The sequence below is a fragment of the Saimiri boliviensis genome, chromosome 16 (assembly GCF_048565385.1).
Source record: "Saimiri boliviensis isolate mSaiBol1 chromosome 16, mSaiBol1.pri, whole genome shotgun sequence".
Lineage (NCBI taxonomy): Eukaryota > Metazoa > Chordata > Mammalia > Primates > Cebidae > Saimiri > Saimiri boliviensis.
The window spans coordinates 29,816,940-29,831,207 of record NC_133464.1 but is presented as its reverse complement, the minus strand read 5'-3'; the positions used below and the strand labels follow the sequence as shown (position 1 = coordinate 29,831,207).

Below are 14,268 nucleotides of genomic sequence, written 5' to 3'. Positions count from 1 at the left end.
AATGGAACAGAACAGAGCCCTCAGAAATAAGACCACACATCTACAACCATCTGATCTTCTGCAAACCTGACAAAAGCAAGCATTGGGGAAAAGATTCCCTTTTTAATAAATGATGCTGGGAAAACTGGATAGCCATAGGCAGAAAATTAAAACTGGACCCCTTTGTTACAGCTTATACAAAATTTAACTCAAGATGGATTAAATAATTACATGTAAAACCCCAAACCATAAAAACCCTAGAAGAAACCCCAGGACATAGGCATGAGCTAAGATTTTATAAAGAAATCACCAAAAGCAATTACAGCAAAAGCTAAAATTAATAAATGGGATCTAATTAAACAAAAGAGCTTCTGCACAGCCAGAGAAACTATCATCAGAGCAAGCAGGCAACCTACAGAATGGGAGAATTTTTTTCCAATTTACCCATCCGACCAAAGTCTAGTATCTAGAATTTCCAAGGAACTTAAATGAATTTGCAAAAACAAACAAAGAAAACCCTATTAAAAAATGGGCAAAGGATATGAACAGACACTTCTCAAAAGAAGACATTTATGTGGCCAACATATGACAAAAAGCTCAGCATCACTGATTATTAGAGAAATGCAAATCAAAACCACAATGAGATACCATCTCATGTCATTCGGAATAGTGATTATCAAAAAGTTAAGAAACAACAGATGCTGGAGAGGCTATGGAGAAATAGGAGTGCTTTTACACTGTTGGTGTGAATGCAAATTAGTTCAACCATTGTGGAAAATGATGTGGCAATTTCTCAAGGATTTATAACCAAAAACATCACTTGACCCAGCACTCCCATTCCTGGGTATATAACCCCCAAAATATAAATTATTCTGCTATAAAGAAACATGCACATGCATGTTTATTGCAGCACTATTCACAATAGCAAAGGCATGGAGTCATTTTGAATGCCCATCAATGATAAACTGGATAAAGAAAATGTGGTACATATACATCATGGAATACTATGAGCCATAAAGAGGAATGAGATCATGTCCTTTGCAGAAACATGGATGAATCTGGAAGCCATCATCCTCAACAAACTAACACATGAACAGAAAACAAAACACTACATGTTATCATTCATAAATGAGAGTTGAACAATGACAACACATGGACACAGAGAAGGGAGCAACATACATCAGGGCCTGTCAGACCTGGGAGGGGAGAAAGAGCATCAGGACAAACTGCTAATGCATATGGGGCATAAAACCTATGTTACAGGTTGATAGGTGCAGCAAACCACAATGGCACATGTATATCTACATAACAAACCTGCACATTCTGCACATGTATCCTGGTCCCTAAAGTAAAATAAATAAATAAATAAATAAATAAATAACTCCATCCCCATGATCCAAGCACCTTCCATCATGACCCACCTCTAACACTGGGGATTACAATTAGAAGAGATTTGGGTGGGGACACAGATCCAAACCATATCACCAAGGGTAACTGGGCTTTTCAAAGGTCAACAGAATTAAGCAGCCATGTTGGATAAGGGAGTGTCATGTGCTGTGTCTTCTCAGAAAGAGGTTAAAACTGTCCCAAATAAAATTTTATAAAGTCAATTAAGGGTCAATAAAACAAAATTTAAGTGGGCTTGCTGGGTAATCAGCAGCAATCCTTAAGCCAACTTGCCTTTTGGTCCTCTTCCTTAAGGCTGATCAATGATTAGTACCTGATATGTTTTGTCTGTGTCCCCACCCAAATCTCATTTTAAATTGTAAAACCCATAAATCTTACATGTCCTGGGAGGGAGCCAGTATGTAATTGAATCATGGTGGGTAGGGACGGTTCTTTCTTGTGCTGTTCTTGCAATAGTGAATAAGTCTCATGAGATTTGATGGCTTTAAAAAGAGGAGGTCACCTGCCCAAACTCTCTCTTTGCCTGCTGCCATCCATGTAAAATGTGATTTGCTCCTCCTTGCTTTCTTCCACAATTGTGATACCTCCACAGCCATGTGAAACTGCAAGTCCATTAAACCTCTCTTTTGTAAATTTCCCTGTCCTGGGTTTGTCTTTATCAACAGTGTAAAAACTAATTAATACAGTAAATTGGTATCAGTAGAGTGGGGTGCTACTGTAAAGATAGTTAAAAATGTGGAAATGACTTTGTAAATGGGTAACAGAGAGGTTGGAATAGTGTAGAGGGCTCAGAAGGAGATAGGAAAATATGAGACAATTTGGAAGTTTCTAGTTGAATGGCTTTGACCAAAATGCTGATAGCCATATGGACAATAAAGTCCAGGTTGAGGTGGTCTCAGATAGAAATGAGAACCTTTTTGGGAACTGGAGCAAAAGTGACACTTGTTATGTTTTAGCAAAGAGATTGGCAGCATTTTGGTCCTTCCTTAGAGATTTGTAAAACTTTGAACTAGAGAGATAATTTAGGGTATCTGGCAGAAGAAATTTCTAAGCAGAAAAGTATTCAAGAGTTTATTTGGGTGCTGTTAAAAGTATTCAGTTTAAAAACAACAAAATGGAGCATAAAAGTGTGAAAAATGTACAGCCTGACAATGTGATAGAAAAGAAAATCCCATTTTCTGAGGAGAAATTGAAGACAGCTGCAAAAATGTGTAAGTAACAAGGAGCCAAATGTTATTCCCAAAGACAATTGGGAAAATGTCTCCAGGGCAGGTCAGAGGTCTTCATGGCAGCCCCTCCCATTACAGGTCCATAGGTCTAGGAGAAAAAAGTGGTTTTGTGGGCCAGGCCTAAGGTGGGCAGCCTGGGGATTTGGCACCCTGCATCCCAGTCACTCCAGCCATAGCTGAAATGGGCCATCATAGAACTTGGGTGGTGGCTTTCAAGGGTGCAAACCCCAAACCTTGGCAACTTCCATGTGGTGTTGAGCCTGTGAGTACACAGAAGTCAAGAATTGAGGTTTGGGAACCTCTGCCTACATTTCAGAGGATGTACAAAAATGCCTGGATGCCTAGCCAGAAGTTTGCTGCAGGGGCAGGGCCCTCATGGAGAACCTTTGCTAGTGTAGTGCAGAACAGAACTGTGAGGCTGGAATCCCCAGACAGAATCCGTACTGGTACACTGCCCAGTGGAGCTGTGAGAAGAGGGTCATCATCCTTCAGACCCCAGAATAGTAGATCCATCTACAGCTTGCACTGTTAACCTGGAAAAGCTGCAGAAACTTACCACCAGTCCATGAAAGCAGCCAGGAGAGAGGCTGTACCCTGCAGAGCTGCAGAGGTGGAGCTACCCAAGACCATGGTAACCTACCTCTTTCATTATAGTAACCTGAATGTGAGACAAGGAGTGAAAGGAGATCATTTTAGAGCTTTAAGATTTGATTGCCCTGCTAGATTTCAGACTTGCATGGGGCGTGTAGCCCCTTTGTTTTGGCCAATTTCTCCCTTTTGGAATAGTTTTTACCCAAAACCTGTACTGCCATTATATCTAGAAAGTGACTAACTTGCTTTTGATTTTACAGGCTTATAAGCAAAAGAGACTTGCCCATCTCAGATGAAACACTGGACCGTGAACTCTTAATTCTGAAATAGTTAAATTTTGGGAGACTGCTGGGAAGACATAATTGGTTTTGTGATGTAAGGACATGAGATTTGGGAGGGGACAGGGGTGGAATAATATCATTTGGCTGTGTCCCCACCCAAATCTGATCCCGAATTTTAACTCCCACAATTCCCATGTGTTATTTATTGGAAGGACCCAATGGGAGGTAATTTAATCATGGTTTTAGGTTTTTCTCGTGCTGTTCTTGAAATAGTGCATAGGTCTCATGAGATTTTATGGTTTTATTTATTAAATGTACTACTGGGTAGTCTAAGTCTTATATTTTTATTCAGTAAAATAAGATTCAGTAAATATAAGATGTTATGGTTTTGAAAGGAGGAGTTCCCCTGCACAAACTCTCTCTTTGCCTGCTGTCATCCACATAAGATGTGACTTGCTCCTCCTTGAGTTCCACCATGATTGTGAGGCCTCCCCAGACATGTGAAACTGTAAGCCCATTAAACCTTTTTTTTTTTTTTTTGTAAATTGCCCAGTTTCACATATGTCTTTATCAGCAGTGTGAAAATGGACTAATACAGTACCCCAGGAAAACATAGCCCTTGTCACAAGACTTTTTGTTCCTTTGCTTTTCTGTAGATGAAACCTAAGGCACTGTGAAATAATAAACATTCTAGTTGAGTTCCTTCTTTAGGTTCTACATATGAAAAAACTACTGATGCCAGCTGTTCTGAAGTGCCAAGTAGGAAGCTGACTCATGGAAGAATTATGGAAGAATGTGGTTTTTACACCCTGCTAATTTCACTCCTTTTACCCCAATTCAGTGGTCCCAATTTTCCAGCCCCTCACCCTCCATAATTTCCTTAAAGTCCTTTGCCCAGAACCCATGAGAAAATGGACTTGATGTTTGAGAATTCCTGCCATTTCTTGTTCAGCAGCCTTGGCAATTTTTAAACTTTTTCTTTAATGCAAGCCCTGCTGTCTCACTGTATTGGTATATTGCCACACAATGGGCATATACACCTGACAGTCCTGCAACAATGTTATGTATGTGTCACAGGACATCCCTTTCTACAATGAAGCCAGACCAGTTCCTATTGTGGATGACGATATAGACTACAACTAAAAATTTCCTAGATGATCACTAACAGATGACCGGGTTCTGACCCACAGATTTTCTGGAACCAGCCAGTTAAGAGAGACTAGTGATGTTAGGCTTAAATATGTTCCCACTAAAACTCTGCCCTTCACTTCCCTGACTCTTTTATCCTGCTCTACTGTCTTTGCCTTTATAATCTCTATCTGTCCGACCCCTCTCAGAGAACATTTTCATTTTATATTGCCGTCTGAGGCTCTCCAATCTGAAAATTGCTTTTTCATGGAAAATAGTTTAGCTTTTTTATTTTGCAGATCTCATGGTATGTTTTCAGCAGTCTACATTCTATTGAACTGAGATTGTAATTTATAGCTGATGAGAAAAGAGATAGTGGGAACTATTACTGGAGTTACAGAAAGAAAATAGTAATATAACAAAGAATGCATTTGTTTTATAATAAAATGTGATTTTCGGTAAAGCAATTGAAATAAAACTACTGTGAATAAGACAGCAAGGCAATATATGACATAGTAGTTATTTTGCTAGAATATTTCCTCTTGTTTTTACTAGTACCATTTAATATAAAAAATAAATAAGTTTTATGTCATTTGTGGAAATTATAGACCAGTTCTCCTGAGGTGGTAAGCCTCACATGATGAGCATAAATCCAGTATTGCTTTTTGTGGTTTTCACTTTGCTAGCCATATGAATGACTGGCAGCACTTGAAAGTGACTTTCCCAGTGCAGTGATGGCCTCTCTTTTCTGCAGAAGAGTTTTTCTGTAGACAAAATTCTAGTCAATAAGATTGGCCGATTTCTAACAGGTCTTACTGGATCCTTTTGACTTTTTGCTTCAGGGTTTCTATAGAAAAAAGGAGTTCTTTTAAGTATTAAATGTGATTATGGGAATATCCAGTTAAATGAGACATAGAACATGCTTTCAGAAGCAAATTTCTACACCTGGAAAACATAAAGTTAAAGGGAGAGGTCCTGTGCTTGTCAGTCACTGTACTATTTCATAAATCCAGTTGTAAAGCTCTAGCTACCTTAACATACTAGGTTGCAGAATTCCAGTGCTCGGGCTCAAAAGAATATCGTAAACAAAAGCATCAGAAGCAAAAGTTTTTATCTGACCTACTCCTGACCTCCAGTCTCTTAGTCCTATTTCTTTCAAGGTTAATGATAGAAGCTAGAATCCCTCTTGCCAAGGCAGGTTATAGAACCCCTTTTCTGCAAAGTCAGTCATAAAACCTAAAAACATTACTCAAACTTTCATTCTGCTTCTTGGTGTAAAAACTGGTCATAAAAATATTATCTGACCTACTTTGCTTGACTGTAGGTCATAAGATCCTCATTCTAGAAAGCCCTGCAGCACAACCAGCATTTTTTTAGCTGTTTAATTAGGCATGCATGCTCAGAGGAGTAAAGAAAAATCTAGGTAGACAGGTCTTGCTGGGTTTCTCCAATCTGTCTAACATTGGATTAGACACTTTTGTCCAATCTTACTTCTCCACTGCTATCCATACTTTATTGAACATAAGTATACATGCGGACAATTTCTCCTGTAACTTTGGGTCTACAATTTGAAGACTCCCATGTGTACATGTTAAATAAAATTGTATGCCTTTTCTCCTATTAATCTGCCGTTTGCACATTGATTTTTCAGTGAAATTTCAGAGGGCCAAGGAGAACACTTGCCTTCTACATAGGCATAATAATAGTCTGGTAATTTTAAAATTGCTCTTTAATTTAGATAACTTTGTTGATGACACAGCATCACTAGGCAAATAAAGAATGCTAAAATATAAATTTTGTTAGCTAACTCCATAGTTCAGTCAAATTTCTATAGCTTCCTGTATAATCCATTTGTCTTTTTTTGTGTGTGAAACACATACTTGAAAATAAATAAAAATTTTTGTTGTATTACAAGTGACATTTCTAAATTTGGTGTCTGTCATGTTTTAACAGCTTTTGCAATTCTATCGGCAAAATTACTCCCTTTAGAAACTTCATCCTTCTGTCTGATGTGAGCACTACAATGCATTGCTGATATCTGAGTAGGCGGTTGTAAAACCTTTGATGAAATAGCTATCAATTTTTCATGAGATATTTTAATTCTCATGAAAAAATTCTGCACTTAAAAAAATTTGCTCTGTTGCATGACAGATGCTAAGTATATATATGAAGAGAGAGACTAAATCTCTGACCACAAAGAAATCAGTATATACCACCTGCTTCTTGAGGTTTCTCTTCGACTGGTTGTAAAGAATTTTGAAATTTTTACACTCTAAACCAAATATCAGTTCCATTTACTGCTATTATTTCATAGTTATTTATTGCTAATAGTTACATAACAATCCTCAAATATTACTAAATGCCTTAGTTAGATATTCACCAAGTTTGTTGGAAAAGAGTAATTTTAAACATTTGTTTAACACTGATCATTCATAATGTACAAAAACGAGTGCTCACTAAATGCAGGTTACCACAATAGACAACACCTGAGAAAGTGACACAATACTAAAAACCAAAACAAACACAATACTGGAGATGGCGATTAAATCATTCATTAATTTCCTGGTTGAATCTCAGAGATAAATAAATTTTCAAACTGAGATCTCATCTTCAAAACAAAGGTAGTGATATCTTGTCTGAGTTGTAATAAGATAGTAAAGCAGATAGAAGAGAAAGCTTAGGGCATGGAAATTAGACTTGCATACCAAAGTACAAGTAACTGCCAGATATGACAAGTGATGTTATTACTAGAAATCTTCTCCTTATAAAGGCAGTAAATTTCTGTTTATAATAAGTCACTTAGGTTCAGATATTTTGTTACAGCAGCACAAAACAGCATTAAACGGAACTTTACAACACATTTGTAATAAATAAGTGTAATAAATAGTAACAATTCTCCCATGCCATTTATCATTTTCTCTTTTACTATTAATGTTTTAATCTTTTCTTATCAATCTCATTTTCGTTTTAGGCAAGAAATATGACAGAAATCTTCATATTCTTTAAACTTAATACAGAGTTTTCTGAATCTGTAGGATTTATTCCAATGAGGTCAAAAGTATTTGGGGGGGAACTTAATCGATCCCTAATCTGGAGTTCATTTCTCATAAAATATTTTGTCATTTTCTTTATTAATCCTTTTCTAATTACCATGCCTTGAAAGTTTCTACATCATGCTTTCAGCAAAGACGATAAAATAATATTCTATATGGATGCCATAAAGAGACAAGTATTTTTTAGCTGTTTAATTTTCAGCATAATTTCAAATACAGCCATGCGATTATTAAACATAGATAATCAAAGGACATCTTTACATAGGTAATTACATCATTCATATATTTTGATTGTGGACAATTGTAACAAATCTTTCAACATGCATGATTATGTTATATAATGCAGCACTGTTTACAACAGCAAAGACCTGGAACCGAGCCAAATGCCCATCAATGATAGACTGGACAAAGAAAATGTGGCACATGTACACCATGGAATACTATGCAGCCATAAAAATCGATGAGTTCATGTCTTTTGTAGAGACATGGATGAATCTAGAAACCATCATTCTCAGCAAACTGACACAAGAACAGAAAACCAAACACTACATGTTTTCACTCAGGTGGGTGATGAAGAGTGAGAACACTTGGGCACAGGGAAGGGAACACCACTCACAGGGATAGGGAGGGGGTGGAGGGGAGGGGAAGGGAGGGACAGCTGGGGACAATGAGGATGGGAAGGGATAACATCGGGAGAAATTTCTGATGTAGGCAACGGGTTGCGGGGGAATGGAGACAGCAAACCACCATGGCATGTACATATCTATGTAACAATCCTGCAGGATGCAGAAAGTGCATATGTACCAGAGCCCAAAGTACAATAATAATAAAAAATAGAATATATATCATTAAATATTTTAAATTCAGAAAATTACACATACTGGGAGACTTTACTATCAACTGAAATAATGTATTCCAGACCTCAATTATTATTATTTTTTAATGTAAACTATAGAAGCATTTTATGGTTACTAACATTTGGGTAGAGGTTTTCTGCTGCAGCGAATCAACTTTATACAGATTTAAGATGAGAGTCTGCCAGAAACAAATAACTACATTTATTATGACTGTCCACATGTGCATTGCACTTGAAGGTGTAATGGAAAGAAAAAAGAAAAAAAAAAATCTTCCAACGGTCATTTGTCTCATAAAGTCATAAATTCTTGAAAGTCTAAATACTAGCATTTTTCTTGAAAATAAGACATAAATTAAGACATTTTGGTTATTAACATATCTGAAGAAATTTTGTATATTGTATTATTAGCATAAAATATAAATCATTTAAGTCCCTTATCATTTCCTCAGCCTATTTATGGCAATTCCCTAAATAGCACTAATAGAAATCAGACACTAGATAGGTAACTACTGAGCCATTTTTATCCTAGAACACAATTCCTGACTTATTCTAAACTTTACATAACAAGACATAATAAAATATCATCTCAAGGCAATAAAAATCAGTTCCCACTGATATATACATGTGTTTAGAGGCACTGTTCTTTTAATCAGTGTTTATGTATGAAGTCCTAGTAACAGTTTTAAATAGTAAAAACATGACCTTCATACAAATACAAAATTAATGTATCAAAGATTTTATCTAACTCATTAAAGAGGACGCAAATAATATATTAAAAACTGGTTTAAATGAGAATTTGACATAGAGAGATGTATGTTTTTTAAAGTTTCATTCACATTGCCATTGGCAGAAATTATTTACATTGCAATAATCAACAAACATTTGCATAGGTATTTTCTATTGCTTTCTCTCTCCCTCTATAGAGCTATAAAATAGTCTAGCCAATACAAAGATATTAATTGTACATCTGTATACAAAATCAGATTATTGCAGATAATCTAAAAGATAACACTCAGCACCCTGCACGCAAGATGTTAAATTAAAGAAGTAGCCTGAATTCAGGGAGTCAGAGGTTTTATAATGGGAAGTAAACTCATCTAACCTCTTGTCCTAGAAAAAAACACTGTCGTTATTATGTTGAAAAACATAAGAAATCTGTATCTCCCTAGCAGAACCTAATTCAAAACTTAATGTTAATACATTATGGTAATGTAATCTATGGTCTTGTTTTTTTTTGTTGTTGTTTTGTTTTGTTTGTTTGTTTTTTAGGACATGGTCTCCACCCCCCAGGCCATGGACAGCTACTTGCATGCCATGCTACATTGCCTGTTAGAAACAGCCACACAGCAGGAGGTGAGCCCCCAGCAAGCCAGCCATCAAAGCCTCATCTATATTTAGAGCTGCTCCCCACCACTTGTATTACTACCTGAACTCACCTCCTGTCAAAGCTGTGGTGGCATTAGATTCTCATAGGAGCATGAACCCTGCTGTGAACTGCAGGGATCTACTTGTGCTTGCCCTCTGAGAATCTAATGACTGATGACTTGTCACTGTCTCCCATTACCCCCAGATGAGACCATCTAGTTGCAGAAAAACAAGCTCAGGGCTTCCACTGATTCTACATTATGGCGAATATATAATTACTTCATTGTATATTACAATGTAATAATGATAGAAATAAAGTGCACGATACATGTAATGTGCTTAAATCATCTTGACACCATCCCCTCTCCATCCAAGGAAACACTGTCTTCCACAAAACCAATGCCTGGTGCCAAAAATGTTGAGGACCACTATTTTAGGGTACAGGTAGGGGCAGAAGGGAAGAAGAATGAAGAGGGGCTTGATAAAGAGTAATCAGCATATTTAAGTTTTTCAGTTTATTATTTTTTTTTACAGTGACTGAAAACCTATGTGTTTAATTTGTTTTCTCTGTGAACTTTAGATCCCAAAGCAAAATTCATCAGCAAGTGATAACAATACGAGATGGAAATAATGCCAAGGCCAGCACTCTACTAGATTATGCTCTTGTAGATAATTTTAGGGAAATGCAGGTAACAAAGTTCATTCAAGAGATCAAGTGTTAAACTCCCCATATTTACCCTGAAAATCTATTTTAGAGAACTGTCTCCCTCAGTATTGAACACCTAATCTTCAGGGGTCGGCACACTGAGAGGCTGTCTGAGATCACTATTAAGTATGCATGCCCAACCCATTTCCTAGCAAGATCAATTTCAGCTATATTTTAATATAAAGTATTCTCTCCCAAAGATGCTCTGGCCTTCCTGCCTTCATGACGAAAAGTGTAAAACAGCAAGCCATAGTATAAATTATTTCAAATAATAAAAAGTGGCAGGCATAAAAATTTCTCTTACTGCTTTTACTATCCTGCTTCTAGAGTACTTTCTTCTGCTATTTTTCCCAGCACAGTGGTTCCTCACAACTCTTTCTTGTTCCAGGAAGACTGGGCATATACTCTAGGGTTGGATGGCAATCTTTTCCCTTTTACAGAGAGCATACAAAATAATGAGTTGGAAGTGAAATGGCAAACAAAGCTTGGACCATTGTGTCTTTTCTCCCAGGCCTCTTCTATTGTACTTGAATTCTGGAACCCAGGGCACTTTTTGTTACATTTTTCACAAAATAAATGATTAGTATCCCATCTGGCAGAGGCAAAGGGCAATCAGTGGCTTTTAACAACCCACCTGTTTTTAGCTACATGTATCATTCTAAATTTATCTAAATTCTGAGACTCTCAAGGGCTATATGAAGTAATTATTTCTATTCTCATCATTATCCTGTTCTGCATGAAAATGAGCTCTCCCTTTTCAATTTTCTGCATCTAAAATGTCTCTTTGATGCTTTCTTCTGGTGAAGATTTTCCCACCATTGTCTTTGTTTTTATTATTACTTAATGTCAGCTGGGTGAGAAAATAAGTTAACATAGACAATACATCATGCTTAAATAGAAATGCCCCCATCCAAGTCATAATTCTGTGTCACCAGATCAAAGATACTGACATTCTAAGGCACACCAGCTCCAATGTACATTTTCTACAAATTAAACAACTCATTACAAAGTTTGTTCTGATAATATAGTTACAAAGCTCATATTTTTAATTCTATAATATATTTTTTAACATAATCACACCAATTCATCTATTAACAGGTGAAAGTATTGCTAATTTATTCATTTAAATAAAACCATGGTCTGAGGAATTTGCTTCTAATGCACCATGCAAAGGAAGGCAAATTATGAGTGTTTTTTGATTTAAATATTTTGGATACTATTTATATAAATGCATTCTCAATGATATTGCCTGAATATATATACACGCAAAACTTTATTTATACATACACAAACACAACAATTTTTACTTTCATTTTACATTGAGCAAATATTTTGTTTTAGATTTTTTCCTTATGAATTCGTTTTCATGAAGATTATAGAGCAAAAGAGCCTTTTAGAAAATAAGAATACTCTTCAATGTCAAACCAAAGGTCAAGAGAATTTTTCATAAGAACTTTAGATAAGATTTTCAAACTCTTTACTTGGTAATTTAGAGTTTCTTTGAAAAGATTTGACTTTTGAAGTGCAGTTTTAATCATAGTTTTAGAAATAAGAGTATTAGATCATAAAAGCTCTGCAGTTCAGATAATAGGAAGCTCATCCTTTTCATTCTTTTTTAAAATGTCAATGTGAATTTAATATATTTTACATGCTATCAGTATCAAAATAGCATCTCAATATAACTTCCCAGTTCTAAAGATTCTTTCAATCATTCTGCAGTACATTACTTCAGAAGTATCTTATCTTCAAGAAATGTTTTTTAGTTAGTTCTCTTTTCCAAAGGATCCACCACACGCATGAATATTACTCAATGGTATGATAATGGTCACAAAAATCAATGTGACACTTTATTTGCCTAATGAGTAAGGTATACTCTGGTATTTATAAGGAGTAAAATTACATAAAACTTAGTTATCACAGTTAGTTAAACGAGCAAATTATAAGTATATATAGGTAACTTTAATATTTAATAATTTAACTTTCTATATAGTATTTTCAACATGGCATACTGTTAATGTTAGAAAGGTACTAAAAGTGTTTTAACAAATATTCAACAAAATAATTACTTAGAAGTCAGTAAGATGGTGATAGACTATTTAGCTTCTTTATATGAATAGACTACCATAGGATTTACTGCCAATTTAGTTTACTCATTCAATTAGGGGCAAGTTCTTTAAAGCAGCAATCAAGAAATAGCTATGTAATGACTATAGATTCACTAATATATATCCAGGAAATAAATACATTAATTTTAAATTAAAAGTTAAATCATCATTTTTATAAACATACTAATAATATGTCTAGATAATATAACAAAATATTTTCTTTAATTTTGGCTGAAAATTTGTAAGTCTTCTAGGCATTTCTTGTAAAACATTTATGAAACATTAAGTCTTTATTGTTGGATTCTGGGGAATCCTTGAAGAAACCACAGGAAAACAAATCAGAAAGCATTATTCAATATTTACTACTAGGGTCCGGTCAGTAACACAGAAACATTAGCTATTTTAAAAGCAAATATAAGTAGTGGATTACACAGAAGATGGAAAAAGCAAAGAGAAAGGGAACAGGAGCCACCAAGAAATTACTGCAGGAAGCAATTATTCTATTGATGGAACAGATTCAGATGCCACGCCCCCTCACTGGTCACAGTTCCTCCTGGTGCTGGCTTCTCTGAGCAACCTACCTGCAGCTGCCCTGGCCACCTGCATCCCTGGTAGCACCATGACAGATCAGGTCTTTATGACACTGACCACAAACTATACCTACACCAAAGGTGTCCCGGCCCAGGGCTCACCTCTTAAACAGCACAGGACTACCAGGAGGCTGGTCGTGGTCACCACCCTGAAAGTCTCCAACTCCATTAGAAATGTTTTAGAGATAGTCTTTGATAAAGTAATCATGCTAGATGTTTTGGACAGCAGTGATTCTACTCATCTAACCTTAATGAAGAGGCCAGAGTTGGGTGCCACACTGGCAAAGCTCCATGGCTAGTCACTTATGCAGTATTCAAAATCTGTATTCTTGGCTGGTCCTAGCTAATATTGATGATTTTTTCAGAGAGAAGAATTGTTAGCAGAACCAGACCAAGGGTGGCCTAACTGCTTCAATTCTGGAGTCTTCGTTTGTCAGCATTCAGTTGCAATGTAAAATCAGCTGTTTCATCTGGCTTCTGAGCAAGATAGTTTTGATGGTGGAGACCAAGGCTTACTGAATACATTTTTTTTTTTGCAGCTGGGCAACAAATATCAGAAAACACCTGCTGTTTATTTATAACATAAGCAACATCTCTATATACTCCTGCCTCCCAGCATTTATTAAAGTGTTTGGTTCAAATGCCAAAGCTGTGCACTTCCTGGAATGAGTCAAACCATGTAATTATGATCCCAAAAAACAAAAAATGTCAAAAGTGATTCTCATGATCCCAACATGACTCATCCAGAGTTTTTCATCCTGTGGTGGAGCATTTTTACCACCAACGTTTTACCTCTGCTAAAACAATTTGGCCTCGTCAGATACCTACTCATATGTAAATGTGGATGATATCTCAGGAGGTATATCACATCTGTCCATTCAGGAGATCCTAGCTATGGCACAGCTCTTGTATCCTTGGAAGAACAGAAGGAGTGGTGGAAATCGGGCCAGGCTGATTATATGGGAGCAGATTCCTTTG

At 36.3% G+C, this 14,268-nt stretch overlaps 1 pseudogene; it reads left to right on the top strand.

The window, feature by feature from the left end:
- The first annotated feature begins 13,319 nt into the window (after nucleotides 1–13,319).
- Nucleotides 13,320–14,028, top strand: LOC101047160 (glycogenin-1-like; annotated as a pseudogene).
- Nucleotides 14,029–14,268: the final 240 nt, after the last annotated feature.